General features: G+C 46.2%; 1 protein-coding gene across 3 annotated transcripts in view; it reads right to left on the reverse strand.

The window, feature by feature from the left end:
* The window catches only part of MEF2D (myocyte enhancer factor 2D), a 138,494-nt gene extending 129,641 nt beyond the window's left edge, over positions 1–8,853 (reverse strand). For 2 of the 3 annotated variants that reach the window (XM_083717374.1, XM_083717372.1), the window contains exons 1-2: positions 8,758–8,853; positions 7,518–7,905 (exon numbers count right to left, since the gene is read on the reverse strand). The gene's annotated coding sequence lies outside the window, so the exon portion shown is untranslated. Of the gene's footprint in view, positions 1–7,517; positions 8,053–8,757 lie in introns of those variants that run through there. The other variant, XM_083717376.1, reaches the window with a different exon arrangement.
* Positions 8,854–9,142: the final 289 nt, after the last annotated feature.

Genomic DNA, 9,142 nt, shown 5'->3' on the forward strand with positions numbered 1-9,142 from the left:
CCCCAGAGTCAGTCATGACTGGACCTAACGGTCAGGGGTCCATTTACCTTTACTTACCTAGGCTCCCTAAAGTGAGAAGGAACAGTCCCCTCACTTCTGCTTTAGCTAAGGTTTCGATCTTAAATTCCAACCAGCAACATATTTGCTCACTTGTAATACTTTTTTATTCTAATGACAAGCCCGCAGTGACCATGTCTAATGCTTAATGTGTCACGCTTAATAACATCACCCCTAGATCTCAGGTTTGGGCCCTGAAATCTCAGGGTCTGACCTGGCAACCCGTGTGTGTGTCTGTGTCAGAGAGAGAGAGATGCCCACCACAATTTGTCCCATTTGCGAATGTGCCCATGGACCCAACTCCTATTACAATGGTACCTCTAGATACAAACGGGATCCGTTCTGGAGCCCCGTTCGCATCTAGAGTTAAACATAACGCTTTTCGCCACTTCTGCGCATGCGTGTGATGTCATTTTGAGCGTCTGCGCATGCGCAAGTTACTTCCGGGTTGCCGCGGAGCGCAACTCGAATGGGCTCAACTCAAAGCATATTCAACCCGAGGTATGACTGTACTAGATTGACCATTCCTATGGAACCAAGACCCTCTTCTGTCTTGTCTGGATTCAGTCTTAGATCAGTTATCATTATCAGCTCCAGACAGTGGTTCAGAACCCAAAGACCATCAACTATCATCTTAATATTTTATTTTTTTACAACAGGTTCTTTGATGCTGACGATAAAGTGGGGGGAGGAAGGAAACAGGAAGGGGAAAGAGCAATAAGCCCCACCGCACAGCGTTAGAGACATGGCCACAGGCAGGCAGTTGAACCAGCTGGTGGAAGGAAGGAAGAAAAGAGAGAGAGGGAGGGAGGGAGAGAGGGAGAGAAAATAAAACTTGAGAATGAAGGCAGAAAAACAGAGTCATCTGCTAGAGACACACTGGGCAGCCAAACAAAAGACTCAAACACTCAGGAACCCCATTTTCCCTAAGATCATGTGTTAAAACCAAAACTGGGTGTTTTGTGGGTGATCCTTGAAAATGGCTATGAGTTTGGCAGCCCACACAGATGAGCAATTCATGGTGTTGATTCTGGCATATGAAGCCCTGAACGACTTGGGACCCTCTCCAAACACTGTCCTGCCTCTAAGTGGAAACCAGCTAGCAAGGCTCTATTGGTAGCCACACCATTAGCAAAGATCTAATTGCCCAGAAAAAAAAGAACAGAGCCTTCTTGGGAGTGGCACCCCATACCCAGAGGACTCTCCGCTTTCATATTAGCCAGGTACCCATGGTGAGCAGGTTCCAACACCATGTAAAAATGCTGCTTTTTCATTCTGCCTCTGACCGGCAGGAAGGATTTATTTGTTGTGCCACCAAATTAAGGAACTGCACAAAAATATTTTCATAGGTGTAAAGTGTTTGCATTGCTGAGTAGTATTTGTGATGCAATGTAACCTGCCCTGCCCCAACAGCATGTTGTGAAAGACAGGATATAAATTATCTTAGTATATAAATAAAAGTGTGCTCTCTTGGTAAAGTCCATCTCTATCAGGAACAGAGGCCAGATGGACTAGTCCTAAGAGGAGCCCAACAAACCTTGTACAAGCAACACTGTCCGTCAAGACATCTAAAAACACGCCACCTTAATACAGCCTTTCCCAACCTGGTGCCCTGACCTCCAGATGTTACAGTTCCCCTCAAGCCCCAGCCCCAGCCAGCAGTCATTTTGAACTACAATTCCCATCAGTCCCAGCTGGCACCACATTTGGGGAAGGCTGACTTAAGATGTTTCTAGGCCATGAAGAAACCTGAAATCTGAGAGCAAGTGTGGTATAGTGGTTCAAATGCTAGACAAAGACCTAGGAACCAGGGTTCAAATCCCCACTCAGCCATGAAGCTCACAGGGTGACATTGAGCTCAGTCACTATTTCTCACCCTGACCTACCTCACAAGGTTGTTGTGAGGATAAAATGAGGAGAGGAAGAACCATGTTGCCATCTTGAGCTCCTTGGAGGAAAGACAAGATATAAATGCAATAGTAATAATAATGATAGGGACGCGGGTGGCGCTGTGGGTTAAACCACAGAAACTAGGACTTGCTGATCAGAAGGTCAGCGGTTTGAATCCCCGTGACGGATTGAGCTCCCGTTGCTTGGTCCCTGCTGCTGCCAACCTAGCAGTTTGAAAGCACGTCAAAGCGAGAAGGTACGGTAAATGGCGTTTCCGTGCACTGCTCTGGTTTGCCAGAAGTGGCTAATCATGCTGGCCACATGACCCAGAAGCTGTACACCGGCTCCCTCGGCCAATAAAGCGAGATGAGTGCCGCAACCCCAGAGTCAGTCACGACTGGACCTAATGGTCGGGGTCCCTTTACCTTTACCTTTAATAATGATGACGATGACAATAATAATAATACAAGCATCCCAATAGGATATTTTTATATCTAACCATCCAAACTTGGCGTATGAATTTTACATAATAACAGAGGCCAACATCCCTGCGGAGGGCACATCAAAGCAGAAATGGAGTGTGATACTGGGGTGAGGGTTGTGGAGCTCCCCTTTCTCACACCTGCATAGAGTTTGGATATGGAGAGAGGGACTCTTAGCAGCAACCAAGACCGTGCACCTCTGCTTACAGAAGTGAGCCTATATTTACTTGAGTGAGGGTGGGGTGAACATGTACACTGCTGGTTTATGCCACTGGGCCACATCCCAGCCTGCAAAACAGTTCAACAACAACATTCATAAAAGTGACAAATTATAACAATAACCATAGAAACCAGCAAAAACAACAGGAGGCAATAGGAGTGCGCACAAACCGGTGAAAAGCAGCCAGCTTCATTACCACAGATTATCCCTCTGGAGCTGAACTCAGCCAGGCCTAGATTAAAGGGCAGGTGAGCCAGTTAATATCCTGGGGAAACAGGCTGACGGCTTCAAACCCCAGGCTCTCCATTCTGCCATCCCCTCAACTGTTCAAACAGGCAGCACCAGCAACGGTTTATAAGACACAGATCGATTCAGATCCTGTTCTGCCCATTTACAATCTTCTGCAACAGGGTTGGCGATAAATCATACATGCAAATCATACACCTCAAAGTCTTGAAATGGGGGTATGCAAGGAATTTTTAAAAAAACCAATTAGCCATTCAAATGTCAAACAAACAGATCAAGCACTGAAGACACAGGCCCTGAACTGGCATCTGTCTATTTATTTTATTCACATCATAAAATCTATATACTGCTTGAAACAAAAAACAAAACACCTCAAAGCAGTTTACAAAAGAATAAAACAATGAAATTATTAGTAAAGACAGCTATTTAAAACATTCAAAAATAATTAAACTGAATGATAAGCTAAAAACAGATTAAAGCACACATCCACATTCTTTATATCTGGGAAGGCCTGTCTAAACAACATTGTTTTTAGCAAGCCCTGAAAAGAGTAGAGTGAAGGTGCTTGCCTGATGTCAAAAGGCAGGGAGTTCCAAAGTGTGGGTGGTGGGCGTGAGGAAGGGTGTTTCATAAACAGGGCACCATCACCAAAAAGGCCCTCGCTGTAGACATTACGTGCCTCATTTTGGAAGGCAGGGGCAGACAGAGATGGGCCTCTGTTGCAAAGACAGACAGACAGACAGACAGACAGACAGAGAATAAGCACCATGCAAACACGGAATGTCAGAGGATGACTTCGGCCAGGTGAGAAAAAATTGCGTAAACGCACACAAGAGTCAGTTACAAGCAAACAAGTACCGTAATATAAGGGGGAAAGGGTCCAACCGAGTGACAAACACACTTGTACCACAGGGGAAAGAGCTATGAAAACAAGAACAACAAAGTACATAAAAGGTAGTGTTGAAGTGTGTGTAATGTTTGTGCAGGAGCACAACTAAGATAGCAAACAGAAAGGGGGGGTGGGGAAGATACCACTGCCACAAGGAAAAAGGAGTATGTTTGGTGTGCAGATGAATATGGACTGGCTATAAGCCAGGTTGGGAGAAGTGACTTGTTTCCACTCCTTGGCTGGCAAGCCATCTAGACAATTGCTCATCCTTTTTATAAAAAAATCCAGTCCCCACCATCACCCGGCACATCACAAGGATTATGCTTTCACTCCTGGCAAAATTCAAAATACCTGTCTTCCCTGCTGACTGAAAAGGTACTAGTACTCAGTGGATCAGCCCAGAAGTAACAGCCTTCCCTTCCCAAAAGGGTGCCCAGTGAGACGCAAACACCCAAAAACATGTCAAGAACAATTTGACACTTAGCACAGCTGCTGCAGATGCCCCGCCGCCCTCTTCCGACAATCCTCTGAGAACCACCATCATCTCTCCTCTTCTTCCCCCATGGAGCCTGTCTGGGAAATGGCCGAAGAAGTCCACACAACCAGCTTTTTCTAGGATTTTAACCAGATCCAAACAACCAGAGCTGGCAGCCTTCACAAAGTAGAAGGTCAGCAAAGCCCACAATTTCTGCTTATCAAGAGCATCTGCCTTTGCTAGTCCAATGTGCTTCACTTCTCCAGCTGTAAAAGCCAGACACACTGCCCTCTCCAAACACAGGCACCAGTGTAAGTATTGCTTACACACATACGCACACTAATATTTCACCAGTGCAGCCTTTGCAAGCTAATGTCCTCCACTCAGATGTTTTGGACTACATCTCCCATCAGCCCCAGCCAGCTGAGTGGAGGACACCAGCTTGCAATGGTTGCACTAAATGGTAGCAGCAACAGAACCATCACCCATCAGAACAGAAACAAAGTAGGTCAGCGATGGGGGAACCTGATGTTGCTGGACTACCACTCCCATAATCCTTGCCTATTCGCAGTTCTGGATTTGGGGAAGAGACAGTTTGCTAAATATAACTACCAGGCACCATCCACATAGCATATCCAAACAAAACTGCTATTAACATTGACACACATATAAAAGAGTATTGGGAAATGTTTTAAAAACAACACACACTGGTGTGAGAATCTGGAAGACTTCAGGTTATACACAGCTCTTCATTCTTTTCCAGCAGAGAATTCAGTGTAATACAAGGGCTTGCACAGCTGTGTTCCAAGAGAATCAGTCCCACTGGAAGATGGCACTTGGCCTAATTCGAGCTCCGAATTACTTCTGAGGCCAATGAGGTCATAAATAGTTTGTCATATAAATGTCTGTTTGGAGGTTTGGGGTAGCGTAGCAAATCTAGTATTACTGCCATAAATCTCTCTCTCTTAAGCACTCAAAACTCTTTACATGCCCTGTGATGGTAATTCTTGCAACGGGGCTGGCAAGAAGGCCAGTATTATGAACTGAAGAATTGCCTTGCTGGGTCAAGTCAAGGTGGCTCCAACAAAGACTCCCAGGAAGGCCATATATAGGGCACAGAGGCAATAGCCTTTCTTCAGAATCTAGCGGTCACAGGTACCCTGTCTCCAATTTTGGAGGCTCTATTTGGCTCACCATGACTAGTAGCAATAATTATTTGCTTTGATCAAGACATATGGGAGGCAAGGTGTGTGTGCTGAGGACTTGGCAAAGGGTATCTGGGGAGGTCATGGCAGAGGTAGTATCTGAACCCGAGACTTCTTGGCTCATACTCTTGAACCAACAGCAGCAAACATCCTAGAGACTTTGTGATGCTTTAAAATAAAGTGCCTCTGTGAATCTTAAGCCTCCAAGCCAGCCTTCACAAACCTGCCCCCTTCCAGATGCTTAAGACTACAAGTCCCATCAGCCCAGGCAGCACAACTGAGAGTTGTAGCCCAAAACTTCTGGAGGGTGCTAGGCTTGCGAAGGACACCTCGTAGGGGCATAAAGCAATTCCTCACAGTCCTACACACAACACACAGCACAACCCACAAATCCTGCGTGGCTGCTCTGTTGTTTTGTGCTGGTGTTGATAAGGACAGTGAGCTGCCAATGAATATCCGCACACAGAGACACAGTTTTCAATTTGGGACAGCAACTGAGGACCAACATAAAAGGTCCTGAGAAGGGTTGTCCCACAGATAGAGCAGAATTCTTTGCTGTTGCTCTAGAACCGATGGATTCAAATGACAAGACAGGGTTTGGGTTTTTTTTTTACTAAACATCAAGCATACTGACTTAGGAAAAGCCTTCCTTGGAAGGTGGTGGACTCTCATCTCCATTAGTGGCTTTTAAGCAAACTTACTACTCAGAATTAAGCACATAAAGTAAGTGCCATCAAAGTCAATGGGGTTTATTTCTGGGTAGGCACATATGCCTGCACTGCTGGTCTCTCTGGGCCTCAGTCCTCCATTTGTCAAATGGGAACACTGTTGAGCACCAGTTACATAAAATAATAGTGGGCTTTTTTGCTCCAAGATGATCCCCTTTAACCCTCTCCCCCCCTCCACAAACCCTTTCACTTCCTGCAGAATTGCTTTCCACCAGTTCCTTCCACATCTCAAGGAACCATTCCTCCAGTTTCGCATTATTCTTTCCCTTGTATTCTTCAGCCAGACTGCATAATTTGTACCCATCGTATTTCCTTATTATCCTTCCTCTTTCCTTTCTAACCATTCACTCTTCCCAAGTCAGTGGGGAGGGGGGGTGTATTCTTCCCCTCCTCTCTACAAATGCCGTCTCATAACATCAGAATCTAGGCACCCCAATATTTCTCCCTCAGTTCTCATCATTCTCTTAAAAAAACAATGCACACTTAGAATTATTCTTCCAATGCACTTTTCGCCCCAACCCTTTGACTACACACAACATAATGAAACCTGCATTTCAGGATAAGCCCAAGATACATTATACTGGGACAATTTCCCAACCTATCTTCTATTTTAAAGTTCCCTGTATCTCTCCCTCCCACCTCTGAAGAGGCACCCAAACACTATGCACCCTACTTTCCAATGCACCCCATTACCTGCACTTTCATCTACAGCTCTCCCTTTCACCTCATTTTATTCCTATTTTCCAGCAACCCTAGATTTCACACCCCAACTCTCCACATCCATCTCAAGTGCTTGCTCCCTTCTCTGCCTCTCTTTTTACACCCCACCACTCCCACCCAAACACACACGGATCAATTCTCTAGCTTTTTCCCCTGGAAGCTGCCCATGTCCACTTTCTCCCTCATCTTCCCCTCCCCATCGGTGACCCCTAAAAACACTCACACACGTATCTCCCCCCACTTAAGAAAGCAGCCACTTCTGCCCTGACTCTCCTTGGTACATCTCCTCCCCGCTTCCTCGCTTTACAGTACTGTACCATTTTGCTGGTTTGTTTGTTTGCGGGGTGGGAGGGGGGGGTGGAAACAGAAATGTCATGAGGAAATGAGCTTGGAAGAGTCCATGTCTTATTTTTCTGTTGAGCCTCCTGCCGTCTTCCTCTCCAAACAACCCCAGGCCCCGGGAAGGGGGGGGATCTGGTCTCCCCCACCCAATTCAAGAAAGATCCTGCTTTACACCCCGGAAAGAGACGGGGGGTGGGGTTGGAGGACACAAGAACAACACCATCCCCAAGAAAACTGACACAACGCGTGTAAGTTTCACTTACCTTCTCCTCTCTCTGCTTTTGGCTCCTCGGAGCGCCTCCAAAGACAGCTGATCTCCCAAGAACAGGCTGGCTGCCTCAAGGGCCTCTCTCGAACAACAACAACAAAAAGGCGGCGGGGAGTGCGGGGGGGGGGGGAGAAAAACCAGGCAACCTCCCTCCCCCTAAAAGGAGGACAAGCACATTCTCAGCATACAGCCACGATGCCAATCTCAGTCCCCCTCAGCTTTAAAGTTCGTCCTCCTGGGAGCCGCCGCCGATTCTTTGCAATCCTGCGTCCTTGTTTGATTTTTTTTCCCCTCCTCCTCTTCCTCTTTCTTTCTTCGCTCTGCCTCTCTCTCTCTCTCTCTCTCTCCTCTTCTCGCGCTTCCCTTCCTTCCTAGCGACAATTCTTTTTTTTTAAATAATAATAATAATAAATTAATAACAAGGCAACTACATTGCACAACCGGGGGGGGGGGGTGGAGGAGAGGCTACAACGTTGCCGGAGACAGATTGTATGCGTGTATGTGTGAGTGTGTGCAACCCAAGTATTGGAAAAGGAGGGGGGCTAAGAGGAAGCAAAGCAGATGGCGACCGGGGTCCAATCACAGAGAAGGAAGGGCGGGGCCAACCAGGCCCCAAAATTTTATATATATGCATACATACACACGGACATCTCAATACACACACACCTCCTCCTCCTCCTTGCAAACATGCAAGCTAGGTTGCAGTGCGGCCTCTGCCTGTATATCCTTCCGCCTGCGGGAAGTTGGTTCAGCTCGCCAAAGGAGCGCTTAAAGCGGCCCGCGCTCCGCCTTGCCCTCTTTTCCCTCTCCCTTCGTATTGCAACTGGATTTGGGCCCCCTCTGGGTGGCTTGGCAGAAATGGCAGCACTAGGATTTCCCTCTAGTCCTCCGCACACTTTTTCTTTTAAAAATGTATTGCATTCTTCCATGCTACCTTTTTCTTCAAAAGGGCAGCGGACGTGGCTTGCCCCCCCCCCCCCGGTCTTTTACACCAGCCCTGCAAGACGGGTCAAAAAGTCTCTCCCTTTAAAAGATTTTATAGCTATTTAAATGGTTTTACGAGCTATTTTTCAAAGGTTTATTTGCATTTTAATGCTACCGCTTTCTCAAAAGGGCGATGGGGCCGGTTCTTTCCACATAACAGTCCTGCAAGGCAGGTCAGTTGCGTGGAGATTGCCCTTTAGCCCCAAGCTCTAACCACTGCACAACATTGTCTCTCGTGTGTGTTTGTTTACCTTTTCTTTCGTTTCTTTCTTCTTAATCAGCCTTTTTTCCCTCCCAGCCTCCAAGAACAGCTGGACACATCAATATTCAGTGTGTTCATTCCTAAAGAAGCCATGAGGGAGAGAGAAAGAGCAGAATAAATAAGAGGGTGGTGACATTTAACTGATTGGCTGGTTAGATTAATTGCTTAAAACCGCATTTGGTCAAGACGATTCCAATACAACGACCGGCCTTATGGATTATTTTCACTCATCAAACGACATTCTGCTTAAAATGTGATAGAAATCAAGGTCACCTAATACATATATGCAAAGCTCTTTGAACCATAATTGGCTTTTTGTACATGAATACATTATAATATTGTATTTCATGCTTACATATATAGAAAACACATTC

Source organism: Podarcis gaigeae (genome assembly GCF_964106915.1).
Source record: "Podarcis gaigeae genome assembly, chromosome: 16".
Taxonomy (NCBI): domain Eukaryota; kingdom Metazoa; phylum Chordata; class Lepidosauria; order Squamata; family Lacertidae; genus Podarcis; species Podarcis gaigeae.